At 46.0% G+C, this 17692-nt stretch overlaps 1 protein-coding gene across 2 annotated transcripts in view; it reads right to left on the reverse strand.

Annotated features, from left to right (window-relative positions):
* Positions 1-17207, reverse strand: part of met (MET proto-oncogene, receptor tyrosine kinase) — a 148564-nt gene extending 131357 nt beyond the window's left edge. The window contains exon 1 of one of the 2 annotated variants that reach the window (XM_078568043.1): positions 16819-17207. The gene's annotated coding sequence lies outside the window, so the exon portion shown is untranslated. Of the gene's footprint in view, positions 1-16755 lie in introns of both variants that reach the window. The other variant, XM_078568044.1, reaches the window with a different exon arrangement.
* Positions 17208-17692: the final 485 nt, after the last annotated feature.

The raw sequence follows: 17692 nt of genomic DNA on the forward strand, positions 1-17692 counted from the left end.
TGGGTTCGAAATATGAGGGATGGAACTTCAGTTGGAATCCACGTGGGGTAAGTCGGAGACGGAGATAGTCACTGAGGAAGGAAATATGGCTGTGAAAGCGAGTTTTAGTAAACACCTTGTCAAAACACCAGGAGAGAAATGGAAAGCAATGAAGGTGAACAGGGCAAAAGAGACAAGCGGAAATCCAAGAGAAGAGCAATACTTCTTCAAGGTTGGCATTGCTGAAAGAGAAGTGACAGTCAATTAAACACTAAGATAAAAGCAAAATACTGCGGATGCTGGAAATCTGAAACAAAAACAAAACTGCTGGAAAAACTCAGCAGGTCTGACAGCATCTACGGAGAGGAAGACAGAGCTAACGTTTCGAGTCCGTATGACTCTTCATTAGAACTAAAGAGAAATCGAAATGTGGTCAAATATAAGCTGTTTAAGGGGGGTGGGATGGGTGGAGCTGGATAGAGGGCCTCTGATAATTCCGCCAACTCCAGCATGATGTCACCACCAAACACATCTTCCCTTCACCCCTCCTGTCGGCATTCCGCAGGGACTGTTCCCTCCGGGACACCCTGGTCCACTCCTCCATCACCCCCTACATCTCAGCCCCCTCCTACGGCACCTTCCCATGCAATTGCAGAAGGTGCAACACCTGCCCCTTTACTTCCCCCCTCCTCACTGTCCAAGGGCCCCAACACTCCTTTCAAGTGAAGCAGCATTTCATTTGCACTTCCCTCAATTTAGTCTACTGCATTCGCTACTCCCAATGCGGTCTCCTCTACATTGGAGGGACCAAACGCAGACTGGGTGAACCCTTTGCAGAACACCTTCGGTCTGTCTGCAAGCATGACCCAGACCTCCCTGTCGCTTGCCATTTCAACACACCACCCTGCTCTCATGCCCACATGTCTGACCTTGGCCTGCAGCAATGTTCCAGTGAAGCTCAACGCAAACTGGAGGAACAGCACCTCATCTTCCGACTAGGCACTTTACAGCCTTCCGGACTTCACTGAGTTCAACAACTTCAGATCATGAACTCTCTCTTCCATTCTCACCCCCTTTTTGATCCCCTTTTCTCAAATAATTATTATTATATATTTTTAATTTTTTTTTCTTTTCCCACCTATTTCTATTATTATTTAAAAAATTTATTTCCATCCATTGTTTTATCTCCACCTTTTAGCCTATTTCGATCCCTTCCCCCCACGCCACCCCGCCCCCACTAGGGCCATATGTCACTTGCTCATCCTGCTTTCTACCCTTAATGTCACCATTAGCACATCCTTTAGCTAATGTCACCACCATCAACACCCCTTTGACCTTTTGTTTATGACATCTTTGGCAATCTCTCCTTTGCCTCCACCTATCGCTGGCCCTCTATCTAGCTCCACCTGTCCGACCCCCTTTAAACCGCCTATATTTCACCATATTTCTATTTCTCTTTAGCTCTTTAGTCATATGGACTCGAAACGTTAACTCTGTCTTCCTCTCCACAGATGCCGTCAGACATGCTGAGTTTTTTCCAGTAATTTCTTTTTTTGTTGCATTAAACATAATAATTTGGACAATGGGACTCTGGGGCAATGAGAGGAATTTACTCAGACATAATCTAATCACGTAAACCAGGCAACTGGAATCCACTGGCCATGACCATATTTGGTTTACTGGGCATGTGACAAGCCAGTTAACTCATTTATGTGATTTCTCTGCAGACCAGCAAAAGAAAATAAGATGCTGAAGAGGCAAGATCCACATGTGGATCTCTCTCTCTCTCCACCTATTTCTACAAGTTTCAACCCTATCTACTATTTGACTATCCGTGCGCTGCAGACAGAAATTTTAAAAGGAATTCAATCCAGCAGCTGCTGTCTCTGGAAGAAGAGATAAATCAAATGTCAACATCTTCACCGTCTTGATGCTGAACCCATAAGGACCACCATGTTCAGCCTGAAGCCAGCCAGGTCATCAACCATCAAAAGCCATATACCCTTTAACTCTACTGGACTTCAAATTGCTTAATCGATCCTCCCACTCTAATTTATTTGAGTGTGTGTGTGTGAAATTTGAGTGTTTGCGTGTGTGAAAGTTGGAGCGTTTGTATTATTTTACTTAGACCAGGTTAAACACAATAATAATTATTTTTTTTCTTGTTAAAAACTCAAGTAAACCTGAAATTGTTGGGTCAAGAACACAACATCTTCCCACTCTCTTTTGGAATTTTGCAGGGAACCCTCTTGGATCTGTCAGCTAAGTAATTAAGGTAGATAAGAAATTAAATTAGGGACTGTTTTAAACCCTAAAATCTAGATTCCTTAACCAAGGCACTTATTTTCAGGCCAGCCAGCAACTTGCCAGGGTCATCGAGACAAGTGAACAATAGGAAGAGCTTCTTCAGTGAAAGTGAGATGCTGGGAATGCTTTGATCACACTGAAGAACTCCAGCCACGGCCAGGTGAGAGGCTGCTGGTCAAAGCACTTCTTCTCTCAGAGAGTGATTGCTAATTTCTTGGAAGGCACTTCACCTATCGAGCGCTTCACTCATCTTCAGCTGTACTTCCCTGCTGCCAGTCTTCACCACTGCATGGCAGCAGCTTATATAGCTCCACCTTTCAGTTCTGCTGAAGGGGTAAGAGATGAAGCAACCCCACCAACAACTGCTTCAGCAGCAGCAGGAGCAACATCAGCAGCATCAACAGCAGTTTTCTCCTCGCCTGCATGGTCCTCCAGAGGGCAGAGGGGATGGACACCGAGCTCCACCTGGAAGGAGACAAGCCCCCACACCCCTCCCTGCCCAACACAAGGTCAACAGACATAGGATCAGCTCTCTCGATTTGCCTGAGCACCAGTACCTCATTAGGCTCAGGATCTCATGGTGGGTTGTTGCTGACATCTGCGGCCTCCTGGAACAAGGCCTGCTTCCCAATAGAGCAGGTGGTCACACACTGCCAGTGGCCAACAAGGTGCCTGTTACTAGAGGGCCACCCTGACCCTTCCCACCATCCCTGAGTGCCTGCCACTCACCACGTTGTGTGCTCTCTTCTCCTTCAGGGGAGAGAAAGCTGAGACATGTGAGCGTTCTTAAGGGTTTGTGTGGAGATTAGGGATGGACACCACTTGTACAGGGTGACTATGAGGCATGGATGTAGGAAGGCAATAGAATGAGGGTTGGTGTGAGTGTTGGCTGTTCAGATGGAGATATGAGGTACCTGGAGAGAGAGGAATGAGTAGAACTGTAAGAAGTGTTGTTCTGAGGAGCGCTATGTAGGAGAATGCTGGGAGAATCAGTGTGTGGGGTTTGGCTACCTGAAATTGCGATGCCACTCACCTGTCCCACACTTCTAAGGTCTGAGTTCCTCTTAAGGCACTGTCTCCAGGTTGTCTCCTGGAATCCCACTTCTGTTGCTGACTTCCTCAGCCACTTCTACCCACATCTACTTGATTGGAGAGGTTGTCCTCTTCCTGTGTCCTTTGGAGAGCTCACCTCATTACAATCCCTCAGGTCTGACAGCAGGACCTCCGGATAAGAGTGAGAAACCTGGAAGAGAGGGGGTGGGCGCAGCCTTCCTGGGTCTCCTCGCCAATCCTGTGGTTGCTGCAGCCTCAAGAATCCAAGTGTTGGAGAGCCATTATAAACCATATTGTGATCCTTTTAGTCAGAAATCCTTCCGTTGACAGATCCAGTGCATCATCCCACCTTCCCTCCCTGTCTGGTCGGGCAACCCTGATGCTAATGCCGTGGCGCTGGGAAAGAGTCTCGAATAAGTCCAGCAATTAGTAAATCGGGTATCTGACCTGAAAATGTTCCCGCTGCTCCAGCAGAGACTAAGTACAGAAGATTCTTCCCAATAACTCGAGAGACATGTGAAATGGCTGTCACCTCACTATCAGCTCTTTCCACTAGTGCACAAAGTAAAGATATCCCCTGCAGGAGTTCATTCAATATCATTGTGTATATGAAGAACTTCCTGAAATCAGTCCTAAACTTGCCTTTTATTAGCTTAAATGTTTGGCCCCTTATTCTACTCTCTCACTTTAATTCAATTATCTGAATTAAGCTTTGCAATACAGTTTACTATTTTATTTAACTTGTAGATCCTTGTAGAATCTGAATTTTCCTGCAGGCCTCAGAAGACTGACCTCAGGACCAAATAGGAACCAGAGCTTGTACTTGCCAGCAGCCGGACTGGCATAGGGATGTTTCTAGAGGCAGCCTTCTAATTGGGCGCCTCTGACCTCACTGTCCAATTGCACACTGGTGGGGGTGGGTGGCACAGCTCCCAATGCTGCCAACCCAATTAGAGGTCAGGGGTCTAGAGGATGTCTGAATGTATAGACACCATTGGAGAGGTAAGTTTAAAATAAAAGTTCAGAGGGCTTAAGCAGACAGGCCCGTCTGATCAGAGGGAAACACATCTGTATGGCATGTTGGAACCTTGGGGGGTGGCACTTTCTGCCCGCCACCCCCTTCTATGTGCCTTTGGTTCTGTTGGCGTTCCCGGATTACAAAGGTGGCCACCCCCATGGAAATGGCAATGCTTCACTGCTGCCAAAATGAGGGTGGCTGGTCATCTAAATCGCCCCTAATTGTGGCCTTAAATATGGTAATTGGCTGCCTGTCTGCATTCAGTGGGTAGCTGACCTGGGTTCCTGCCCAACCCTGGCAAAGTTACCCATCCAGGCATGGCTCTCTGATATTTTCCTTGCTTCCCCAACTCCATTTCCCCTCGCCCAGGGCTGGGAAAATTCCACCCCTTCATTCAAGGCTGTAAAATGTGAGTTTCTGTGATTCAGACCTTTCACACGAGGGGTCAGTCTTCTGGCTCAATTCTGAACTAACCTCAGCTTGAATGTTCCACATGTGCCTAGGTGAACAGAATTGGACACAATACTTGACGAGTGGTCTAATCAGCACATTACACTGTTTCATCTTGACATACTTAGCTTTATGGTTTAGCATTCTATCAGTTTTGTTGATAACCTCTCTGTTTGGCATGTCGATCTTTTAGCCTATTAAGACTCCTCTGTCTCTTTCAATTCCATCCTTCACTATTATGACACAATTCTTGGAATATTCAACACTACCTTAACACTTGTCTGCAATAAGTTTCACTCATCTTTGATCTGCCTATACACATATTTTGTCCAGCTCATTCTGTAATTTTTGAGAAGATTAAATCTAAAGTTGCTTTATGAACCCATTACGTTTTTGTGTTTTACCATTTATTGAAGGGTTAAGTATTACATTCCTCATATGTATTTTGTCTGGTTTAGAATGCTTTTGAACAGCCCAATATTACTGGAACCTCACCCCACAGTGACTCATATGATTAGAAATTTACTTATAATATCCTGACCAGTGAAAACATGTCCATGTACATCCTTAAACATCAACTTTGATTCTACATCTCCTGCCACCACAATATTATCCATTAAAGCTCACCATTAGCTTTGGAATGGATTGCCAACAATGTAATTAGACAGACTGCACCCATCATTATCTTTTAAAAGATCAGAAGTTTCCCCTGGCCAGGTACATACAGAAATAACTGTAACAAAGCCCTTTTCTTTAGCTACACTTGGACATTGTGCTTTACAAAGTATAATGCTAACTCTATTCATTACTGTGAGTGAAAACATATTACAACATTGTAACAGATATTTTTTCAATGGGCTACATACCTGGTGCCAGAAATGATGGTTCACTGTGATACAGGGATCAGTGATTAATTTAGCTGTGTTTGAAATATGGCAATGTTGTTAAAATAATAATTTGTGTCAATTGGCACAAGTGCAACTACTATACCAAACTGCTTAGAATTTAATCTGTGTCTGTTTTTGTAATAATAGTGCACTAGTGCAATTATTTACTGTGTGTCTGGCTTCCAAATCACTTCTTCAGTGGCATGCAGAAGCCCAACTATCATCCATGCATTCAATCCAATCTACCACAAATAAGAATCTCGCACTTTACCCCTTAAACACCCTCCCAGGATTCATCAGATTATGTTATAAACCCTAAAACCAAACAAGAAATATAAACACACTTCCTCTGCACAAACAGGTCTGAACCTTAGTGTAAATAGATTGCATGCTAGTTTTCTGACAAAATAGATATTTACATTATTCGTGGACTACACTTCATAACACATTGTTGACTTTGTCATTCATGCCATGTATTTCTTGGCAGGATGCACAAGTTGAAGAACAACAACAAAACTTGTATTTAATATTATGCCTTTTAATGTAGTAAAATGATCCAAGGTGCTTCACAGCAGCTCTCCAAATCTCTATCCTCCTTTAAGATACTCTTTAAAACCTACCTCTTTAACAAAGCTTTTGATCACCTATTGTAATATGCCCTTATGTGACTCGGTGTCAAATTTTGTTTGCGAACGATGCTGTAAAGCACCTTAGGATTTTTTTTAACCATGTTACAGGGGCTATATAAATGCAAGTTGTTGTTTTTTTTGCTGTTGTTAACTTCAATGCCTCTGTTACTTCAGAACCAACGATGTCAATGTTCTCCTGGCTAACCTCACATCTTCCACCTTGCATAAACTTCAGCTCACTGAAACTGAACCTACACCAAGTCCTTCCAACCCATCACTTGTGTGCTCACTGACCTACTGGCTCCTGGCCACCAACATATCAACTTTAAAACTCTCATCCTGTTGGTCTTGCCTCTCCCAGTCTTTGTAGCCTCCTCCAGTCCTACAACCCTCCAAGACTCTGACCTCTTCTGTATCACCATTCTCTTCACACCACTGTTGGCAGCCAGGCTTTCAACCATTTAGGGCCTAGATTCTGGAATTCCCTCTCTAAACCCTCCACCACTGCCCTCTCCTCCAAGATGTTCCTTATAACCTAACTCTGATCAAACTTTTGGCCACCCATCCTAATATCACTTCCTGTGTCTCAGTGTCAATTTTTGACTGATTATGCTCCTGTGAAGTGCCTTGAGACATTTTCCTTTTTTAAAGGTGCTATATAAATGCGAGTTATTGTTGTTGAATATTAATAACGTGGACAAGCATAAGTATGGAACATGGGGCACTGTCAAAACTTAGTCCAATTCAGCTTTGAATTATGCTATAAATAGGAGGGCACCATTAAAAAAAAGCAAAATAATGTCAAAGGGCTACTGGAGAACCTTATAATTAATTTAACTGCATTGGTGTATACTTGTGATGAAGGGAAATTCCACAAAAAGTGGTGTATTACTGAAAGTGACAGCTGGAATAAATTTTAAATAAGTAACTTAAATACTATTGAAGCAAAAGAAGATAATCCATGGTATTGTCATTAAGTACATACTGCTTTTAGTTGGTCTTAAAATGTTCCTATTCCTATCATAGTTTGAAAATACATAACTGGTTTGTATCATGTAACAGAGACGTCAGCTATCCACAGGGGGACAGGAGGCCTTCTGGGCAAAATTACAAGGATTGCTGAGGCATTGCCCCAGAGCAGTGACAGTGGTTCCATGGAGCACAAACCAGCTGTCCTCTCTCAGGATGACAGTATCCTTCCTCCTACCATTGTCACTCCACCAGTGCCCTTGCTGCTGTCAGCCAGCTGTGCAGTGTTTCCGCCTGCTTCAGGATGGCGCAATCTGAAGCCGGGCCTTTAAGACACAGAGCTGTTTGAGGTCATTCTGCAAGACCATCTGCAGTCTCGCACAGTGAAAGTCAGCAGCCTTCTCCCAGTCATGTTGCAGCCACTGGGGGAAGTAGCATAGGGGCACTAGGGCAGGCAAGGGCACATGGAAGACAGGCACAAAGGGAATACATAAGTGTAATTGGTCGGCATTTATATGCAATATGGCATGGTTTGATTGATAGATTTCATTCAAAATGTTTATCTTGTGGTACCTTCTATTTTTGTATTACGGCCGAACAGCTACTGTGGCACTCAGTAACAGACAGAAGATAAGATGTGGGACTGTGGTTGAATGGGGAATTGATGTTGTGTTTACTGTTACTGTAGCCGGGTAAGTCGATCACGGACAGCCCGGGCAGAAAGTGGTTGTCTCCATCCTCTTCCTTCTCCTCAGCTGGTTACTGTATAGCTGGTCACAGGGCTGTGCTCTCATGATAGCGAAGTTGTGCAGCATGCATTGCGCAGACCACCATGAATCTTGACATGTGCTCTGCTGAGTACTGTAGTGCTCCTTCAGAGTGATCCTGAGAGTGGAGAATTGCTAACCACCCCAAAGCATGGCTTTTATTATATGCATGCTGCCCATGTGTGTAAGAGCTGCACACTGGAGTTGTGAACCGTGTCGTCAAAGGATATTCCTTTTCATCCAGTAGCCACCTTCTGGTTTGCCTTGGTGGCTCAAATGCAGAATGAAGGCATCATGACTGCTGCCTGGATACCAGGCGCTGACCTGAATGATGCATTGTGGTCACACACCAACTGGGCGTCGATGGAGTGGAATTCCTTTTCATTGCGGGGCATCTCAGAGTTGATATGCAGCACCAGAAAAGCAATGTGCGTGCAGTCAGTGGCATCCTGCACCATGCGGAAGCCGGGAATCCCCAAAAAGCCATGTGCTCCCTTCTCCTGCTTCTCTCTGGTAAGAGAGTATGAAATGCATTTAACTCTTTTGGAATACTCAGTGACCTCCCTTATGAAAAAGTGGATGGCAAACTGGGAGATATTGCAAATACTGCCTGCCACAGTTGGAAGAAGCCCGACCCATGAAAGTTCATGGTCACTGTTCACCTCCACAGCTACTGACCATGCTGCTTTGCACTGCCTTGAGACTGCATTTGCGGCTGTAACAGGTGGCAGATTTCAGTCGTCCAAGGACATCCTTAGTTAAGCGGAGATATCTGATTGTTTTTTGCTGAGTTCAGGTACGAGAATTTTACCCTGAACACCCTGGGCAGATATGGTCTCCATTCTGCTGCCTCCTCCTCCCTCTTCTAGCAGTTTGTCTTGTCCTCCTCTCATTGTCCGAGTCATGCTGCAGGCCAAGGGGGTGCAAACTATTGCATCCATGTCTGAAAGTGAATGGCTTGGGCAGAATCCTTGAAGTCAAGACAAAGCCTTACATCACTTGACACCCCACTGCAGGTAGTCTTCAGCAACTTTAAACAGCCCTGCAAACCACTAAGCACTTCTACAATCATAGCAAGAACCAACAGACTAATCTGAAAGTTGTTGATGATCGCTATAAATAATAGTGCTGGAGTGGGAGTGTGGGTCCTTCCCACTGCTGAACACGTGCTCAGCTGTGCAAGGTTAAGAGAGGGCATTAGCCTGGAGTGTTGAGCTCCTGAACAGCAGAGCTGGTGTGACATCATGATCTCCTACTCTGCATACTTCCAGAGGACACTCCCTGCACATGTGCAAATGTCCTAAGCCAAATGGTGTCAGGCGCAGCTCGCACCAGTAGTGTGTATAATGTGCTCCGAAAGCCCTGATAAACCGAGTACTACACAGCTGAATTTTGCAGCCAGACTTTTCTTCACTCTCAGAATTCCAGATTAGACAGCCACTACAGACTGGATTCAAACAAAAAAGAATGACCAAGGTAAACTATCCCTCTTCATCCTCCTCCACTTGACTGCCACCTTTGACTTGGTGGACCATGAAATTCTACTCCAATGCCTCTCCAACATCATACAGCTGGATGAGATTCCACTTGCTTGGTTTTACTTGGTTTCTATTCTGTTGTAAACAGAGAACCATGTGAAATGGCTTCTCTTCTCAGTCCTGCACCATTACCTCTGGTGTTCCTCCAGGATTCATTCTTGACCCTCTCCTGTTTCTCAGCTATATGCTGCCTGTCGACAACATCATTCAAAATCATGGCATCTGTTTCCATATGTACATTGACAGTGTCTAGCTCTACCTCTCTACAACCTCTCTTGACCTCTCCTTCTCTAAATTATCTGACTGCTTGTTTGACATCCAGTACTGGGTGAGCAGAAATTTCCTCCAGTTAAATATTTGGAAGATAGAAGCCACTGTTTTTGGTCCTGCTCATAAACTCTGTTCCTTCGCTGATGACTCCAGATTATTTGTAACCTCCAGATGAATTTCCTACCACACATCTGCACCATCACTAACGCCACCTATTTCCACTTCCATAATGTTTTTCGATCTCACCTCGTCTCAGCTCATCTGCTGCTGAAACTTTTATCCATGCCTTAGACTTGCCTGTTGCAGCACATTCTTGGCTGGCCTCCCATCTTTCACCGCTCATACACTTAAAGTGATCAATAACCCTGTTGCCCATGTTCTGACTCACACCAAGTCCTGTTCACCTATTGAACATGACCCCTGTGCTTGCTGATCTCCATTGGGTCCTGGTTAAGTAATGCAACGATTTTAAAATTCCCATCCTCGTTTACAGACCCCTCCATGATCTTGCCCCTCCCAATCTCTGTAATGTTTTCCAGCCTTAAATTCACTGAGATATCTGCATTCATCCAATTCTGGCCACATATGGAATCACAAAATGGTTACATCACAGAAGAAGACCATTCAGCTTGTCGAATTGACGTTGGTTATCTTGCAAGAGCAATTCATCTAGTCCCACTCTCCTGCCTTTTCCCCATAGCCCTGCAATATTTTTCTCTTCAGATAATTATCCAATTCTCTTTCAATGCCACAATTGAATCTGCAACAACCACACTCTCAGGCAACACATTCCAGATCCTGACTACTGGCTGTGTAAAAGGCTTTCCTCATGTCATCCCTGGTTCTTTTGCCAATCACGTTAAATTGGTGTCCTCGTGCACATTTCCAATATTAATCACTCCACCATTGCCAGCCGTATCTTCAACTGCCGAGGCCCTAAGATCTGGAACACCCTCCTTGAGCCTGGGCTCAATGGTAGTATTCCCACATCTGAGTTGGAAGGTTATGAGTTTGTGTCCCATTCCAGATAACATCGGACAGATGAGACAAAAGCTCTCCACTCGAAACACTGGGTTGACATCCAGCAGAATAGTCATGCCAAATGGGAATAGAGTGACCCCCTTTCTGACCCACCATCACAGTCCTGGTGAGCAAGTGGCCCAAGTTCAGAGTTCCAGCATCTGAATACTGAATTAGCATTCAGTAGGATACTCACGTTCAATGGAATGGCAATTGCAGCCTCATCCTTTGCATTTAGTCCAATGTCTTGGTAAGGAATTGAGAGTCAGGCCAACTATCTTTCCACTTAAAAAGGAATTTGTTACAGGTATAATACAAATCATGATCTGTTGGATCTAAAAGCAGGGAAGAAATGAGTAGCCTCATGTGCACTCAAGGGAAGAAGAATTGAGGAGCATAGAAGCCAATTTTATTTGTCCATAAAATCACACCTTTTTCTTTGGATAAAAGTACTGGAAGGATTTGCAGGCTGATTAACAGCCTGACAGGTTGTAACATAAACATTCCTTCCATCAATGTACGATCTTCTCTACCAGCTGATATGGTATGTAGCCTAATATGGAGTTGTGATTGTATGGTCTTTCACAACCCATACATTGAGGGATGTAGGCACCTATACTTACCAGATATGAGTGTGCCTCTGGATGTCAATGTAGAATTCAGAGTCAGAGCTCTGCTCTCCATTCGCTGTGACTGTCAGGAGCAGTCTTTAAATCCCGCAGCTTCTAACTCAGGCAGGAAAGCTCCCATTCAGACAAAGTCTGTATTTTTTTTGGAAAAATATACTTTATTCATAAAATATCTGAAAGAACATTACAAAGCATTTTTAAATGGCCATCACAAATAGTGCAATCAGATTCGGCTTTTACACATGGGCCACGAGGTGCTTCAATACAATCAATGAATATTACAGTCATTTCAATCTGGTCATTATAGACAATCAGATAGTGCAATGGGATTGGAGTTATCGACATACATCATGTTGCACTCTGAGGTGCTTCAGCACAATTAGGATACATTTAGTGTTCACTAGATATAATCTTTGTGAGATGTACAGCCCGAGGGGTCTATACCTTTCCCAGCCCCTCGGTGCACCTTGGCAGAAAGGTCTTAGACAGCGACCCTTCCCCTTTGCAGCGGCTGCCCCAAGCTTTAGTGCGTCCCTTAGCACAAAGTCTTGAACCTTGGAATGCGCCAGTCTGCAGCACTCAGTCGGGCACAACTCCTTGCCAACAAATTTCGGGCAGATCAAAGAGCGTCTTTCACCGAGTTGATGATCCTCCAGCTGCAGTTGATGTTTGTCTCGGTGTGTGTCCCTGGGAACAGCCCGTAGAGCACAGAGTCCTGTGTCACAGAACTGCTCGGGGTGAACCTCGACAAAAATCGCTGCATCTCTCTCCAGACCTTCTTTGCAAAGGAACATTCCACAAGGAGGCGAACAACAGTCTCTTCCCTACCACAGCCACCTCGAGGGCAACGTGCAGAGGGGGTGAGACTCCTGGCATGTAGGAAGGATCTGACGGGGAGGGCCTTTCTCACCACCAGCCAAGCTACATCTTGGTGCTTGTTGGAAAGTTCTGGCGATAAGGCATTCTGCCAAATGACTTTGACAGTTTGCTCCGGGAACCATCCGACAGGATCCACCATCTCCTTTTCCCGCAGGGCCTCTAGGACATTATGTGCCGACCACTGCCTGATGGACTTGTGGTCAAAGGTGTTTCTCGGCATAAATTTTTCCACCAGGGACAGGTGGTACGGCACGGTCCAACTACTTGGAGTGTTCCGCGGCAGCGTGGCCAGACCCATCCTTCTCAACACCGGGGACAGGTAGAACCTCAGCACATAGTGACACTTGGTGTTTGCGTGCCGAGGGTCTATGCACAACTTGATGCAGCCACACAGAAAGGTGGCCATCAGGATGAGGGTGATGTTGGGCACGTTTTTTTCCCCCTGTATCTAGAGGCTTCTACATCGCGTCCCTGCGGACACGATCCATTTTCGACCTCCAGATAAAGCGAAAGATGGCTCGGGTAATCGTCACCGCGCAGGAGTGTAGAATGGGCCAGACCTGCACCGTGTACAGCAACACCGAGAGTGCCTCACACCTGCTGACCAGGTTCTTACCCACAATGGAGAGGGAGCGTCGTTCCCATATGCCCAGTTTTACTTCCACCATAGCCACTCGCTCCTTCCAGTTTCTAACGCATGCTCCGGTTCCTCCGAACCATATCCCCAGCACCTTCAGGCTGTCTGACCTGACGGTGAAGGGGACAAAGGATCAGTCAGCCCAGTTCCCAAAGAACATGGCTTCGCTCTTACCATGATTCACCTTGGCTCTCGAGGCCGGCACGAACTGGATGCAGATGTTGATCAGTCTGCGCACCGACAGCGGAACCGAGCAGAAGATGGCGACATCGTCCATGTACAGGGAGGCTTTGACCTGAGTGCCTCCACTGCCTGGGATCGTCACTCCTCTTATGCCTGGATCCTTCCTGATGGACTCGGCAAAGGGTTCTATGCAACACACAAACAGGACAGGGGAGAGAGGGCAGCCCTGCTTGACTCCAGGTTTAATTGGAAAGCTTTCTGATCCCACCCATTCATTGAGACTGCGCTACTGATGTTAGTGTAGAGCAGTTGGATCCAGTTGCGGATTCCCTCCCCAAACCCCATTTTGGAGAGCACATCCACCATGTAGGTGTGTGATATTCTGTCAAAGGCCTTCTCCAGATCCAGGCTGATGAGGCAGGTGTCCACACCCCTATCCTGTACATAGGCAATCGTATCCCCAAGTAGCACAAGGCTGTCAGAGATCTTCCTGCTGGGCACAGCACAGGTCTGGTCAGGGTGGATCACCAACTCCAGAGCAGACTTGACCCGATTGGTGATGACCTTGGACAGAATCTTATAGTCCACATTCAGCAGTGAAATGGGTCACCAATTTCTAATTTCCTCCCTTCCCCCCTTGTGCTTGTAGATGAGGGTGACGATGCCTTTCCTCATGGATTCTGACATGCTGCTGGCCAGGAGCATACTCTCGTACACTTCTAGCAGGTCTGGGCCAATCCAGTCCCACAGAGCCGAATACAACTCCGCCGGCAAGCCGTCGCTTCCGGAAGTCTTATTCTTCTCGAAGGACTCAAGGGCCTTAGTCAGTTTGTCAGCAGTTAGCGGTTTGTCCAGACTCTCCCGTGTACTGTAGTCTAAGACCCCCGTGATAGAGGGCAAGAAGGACTGGGAGGCCGCACTGTCTGTGGCCTTCACGTCATATAATCCGGTATAAAAGGATTTGCTGATCCTCAAAATGTCAGACTGCGATGACTTTACTGAGCCGTCTTCTTCCTTCAGGCTGCTGAGCACAGAGTTCTCTCTGTGTACCTTTTGGAAGAAGAAACGTGAGCACGTCTCATCCTGCTCCAAGAGCGGATTCTGGACTGGAACATGATCTTGGAGGCCTCCGAGGGAAAGAGCGAGGCTTGCTGGCTCTTCAGCTCTTGGAGTTCTTCCTTGACATCGAGCCCCATCGACTGCAGCCGGAGCAGGTTCTGCATGTTTTTCTGGAGTCGGGACAATTCCCTCTGTTCCTCTCTAGCTTCCTGGACGCCTTTGAGGATGAAAAACCTCTTGATGGTTTCTTTGATCGCTTCCCACCAGTGTGTCAGGGACTCAAAGAGGGGTTTCATGGTTCTCCAACCTTTGTAATCCCTCTTGAGTTCCTCAATGCTCTCTGGGGTTAGCAGTTGCACATTCAGCTTCCATGCCCCCCTGCCAATCCTCTGGTCTTCCTGTAAATCACAGTCAGCCAGTAGGAGGCAGTGGTCAGAGAAAAACACTGGCTTGACGTTGCTGGATCTGACTGTGAACGCACGGGACACAAACAGGAAGTCTATCCTGGAATGGATGGATCCGTCTGGCCGTAACCAGGTGTATTTACGCTGCGCTCCATCTGCAGGGTTGCTGAAGACGTCGTGCAGCTTGGCATCCTTTACTGTTTCCATCAGGGATCTGGACATGCCGTCCAATCTGCTGCCGGATCATCCAGCCGCATCGATGATGCAGTTGAAGTCACCGCCCAGAATGACCAGCCTAGAGTCGCCAGCAGCAGTGGGAGCTGCTGAAAAACCTCCAGCCGCTCGCCCTTTTGTGCTGGGACGTACACGTTAATTAACCGGAGTGGAGCATTCTTGTACATTGCGTCTGCTACGAGGAGGTGCCCGCCCACCACCTCCTTAACCTCAGAGACGGTGAAGTTGCCTCCCCGCAGCAGAATACCCAGGCTGGAGTAACGTGAGTTATTTCCTCCCGACCAGATCGATGGCCCATGGGACCACCATCGTGACCACTGCCTGTAGGAGCTGAGGTGCGGTATCGCACACTCCTGCAGAAACAGGTCAGCTTTGACCTTGGTAAGGTAATCCAAGGTTGCAATACATCACGTAGTGGATTTAATGCTACGCATATTTATGGATACAATCTTTATCCTCATTCTTAAAGCATTTTGTCGCTTACCAAACCTGTTGTCTTTGAGAGTTCCAGACCTTTGGTCTGCTCCTGCATACCCATAATGTTCACAAATTGTCTCACTTTGGATGGGCTGAGGAAACTATCCTGAACCACCCCGTTGGAGATGTTCCACTCAGGTGGCATCTGGGAGTTCGTGCAAGGAGCGAGGTTTGAATTGTTCTCTGTAGGAGCTGTCTCTCCAATCCACTCCCCATCTGGGGCATTGCTGCTCCAAAGGCTTGTTTTGGTGGCCAATTGTAGTACCATTACTATCACCATGGGTGAGAACAGCTAATTCTGCAAAGATCAAGGATTAAACCAGCACCCTTCTGGTGCATATGACTGGCTAATGTCCAAGACATGATCCAACCACTAATTGAACCAACCAACAACCTGAATAATAAACAACCAGGTGTAGTGCTGTCATTGTGCAAAGGACCACATTACTTGAAGCAGGTTGCAGCAGAAAAGAGATTGACAGAGAATCTGTTATTTCCCCCATTGAAGACAACTTTGTTTTTGGTTAATGAACTTTGCAGAAATCCATTCCTGCGCTTAGGAGAGTTTCCATATCAAACCACTGCAAGGTTCACAAAAGTAGAGTTTTGCTTGATAATGAGTGCACATTTCCTTCCTACAATGACACACTCCACTCACCTCAGTCTAGGAATGCAAGCACAGTTTGCAAGAGCCAAGGCTTAGAGGCTACTGCTGAAATTTGATCAGATGAACCATACACATATGGTATGGGTAACTGCTGAAACTCTGAGTGCAGTAAAACCGATAATTAATCCCTCAGTGCTGTGTATTACTGTGGTCTTGATAATTGTTCTGCTTCTCAGTGTGTGTGTGAAATGCAGGGGAAATGTCAGTTCCACTCACACATGGGGCTGATAAGTGTTACACAATACTACCCAGCACTAATTTAATTTTTTTAATGATTAATTAAAACCATTTATCATACACATATCAATAAAATGATTTGTGTCTCTCGGCCGATATACCCACTTTCAATCCCATATAAACAAGGAAATAAAGCCATCTTCTTTAAATCAGAGAAATTTGTGGGTCCATTTGACCTGCACCAGTCTCCACTGTACAAAGTCTTTTTTTTAACACTTTCCCTATAGTCTCCACAGAATACATGCAGGAAGATGAATCATTCTGGATCATAGTGTGCACATGATCTCATTCCACCACAACTGATTCTTCAGTTGTAACAGTTGGTGCATAATAAGATGTAATCTGCAACTCGTTTTAAAACTTAGAAAAAAATAAAAAATAAAAAGACGCAAAGTATTGGAGCATACAATTAATCCAATCTAAACCCACTGGCAAGGAATGATTTCAATGTAAAATGCTTACAAATTCCAAATTGGTGGATGCTCACCAAAGCACATCGGCGTTAAATTAAAACGGAACAGATACCTGAATGTGCGCTGAAGTCAAAGCCTGGATCAACTTGCAAATGTCCTTTTCAGACCCGCAGGCAACGCTTCACGCACTCATTCCAGTGCACACTCCACATTCCTCGCCCTTCCACCGGGTTTTAGTAAATAAATCCCTCCGAGCAAATGCTTTCTCCCCCTTAGACCTTGCGGTCTCCCCGCTCTGTTCCTTTCCCCGGTGAACCGGTGCTAAAACTGACAGTCTTGTTTCATTTAATCCTCACTGAGCCAATGCTGGTGAGCAAACCGATGCCGGCCCCCGCTCAACAGGTGACCCTCCTCCTCTCACCACCAGGGATGACAAAACACAATCTTTCGAGTCCTTTGTGAATCCAAATGAAAATGCCAAGGCTGCGAGTTTCAGGGTGAGTAACCTGCTAATCCTGACGCAGCCGCTGAGAAACTCGGGGCGGTTTTGCTCCGCCTCCAGGAAGTGTTAATGTAACAAGGTGTACGGGTCTGCACCCTGTCATTCTCAGATCCGCCTACTTTATCTGAAAAGGTCTGTAGAGGTGCAGTGTTTTTTTTTGTCCTGGTTCATCCCCAACACCTCTGTGACACAGGACTCTGTGCTCTAAGGGCTGTTCCCAGGGATGCACATGGAGACAAACATCAACAGCAGCTGGAGAATCCTCATCTTGGTGAAAGACACTCTTAGGTCTGCCTGAAACTTGTTGGTCTTCCAGTGCAAAGAGTTGTCCCTGACCGAGTGTTGCAGACTGGCACATTCCAAAGTCCAGGACTATGTGCTGAGGGATACACTAAAGCTTGGGGCAGCTGCCGAAGAGGCACATAGGGGAAAGGTCTAAGACCAACTAACACCCAGGGGCTGGGAATGGTATAGAACCCCTCAA

This window comes from Cetorhinus maximus, chromosome 22 (genome assembly GCF_964194155.1).
Source record: "Cetorhinus maximus chromosome 22, sCetMax3.hap1.1, whole genome shotgun sequence".
Taxonomy (NCBI): Eukaryota; Metazoa; Chordata; class Chondrichthyes; order Lamniformes; family Cetorhinidae; genus Cetorhinus; species Cetorhinus maximus.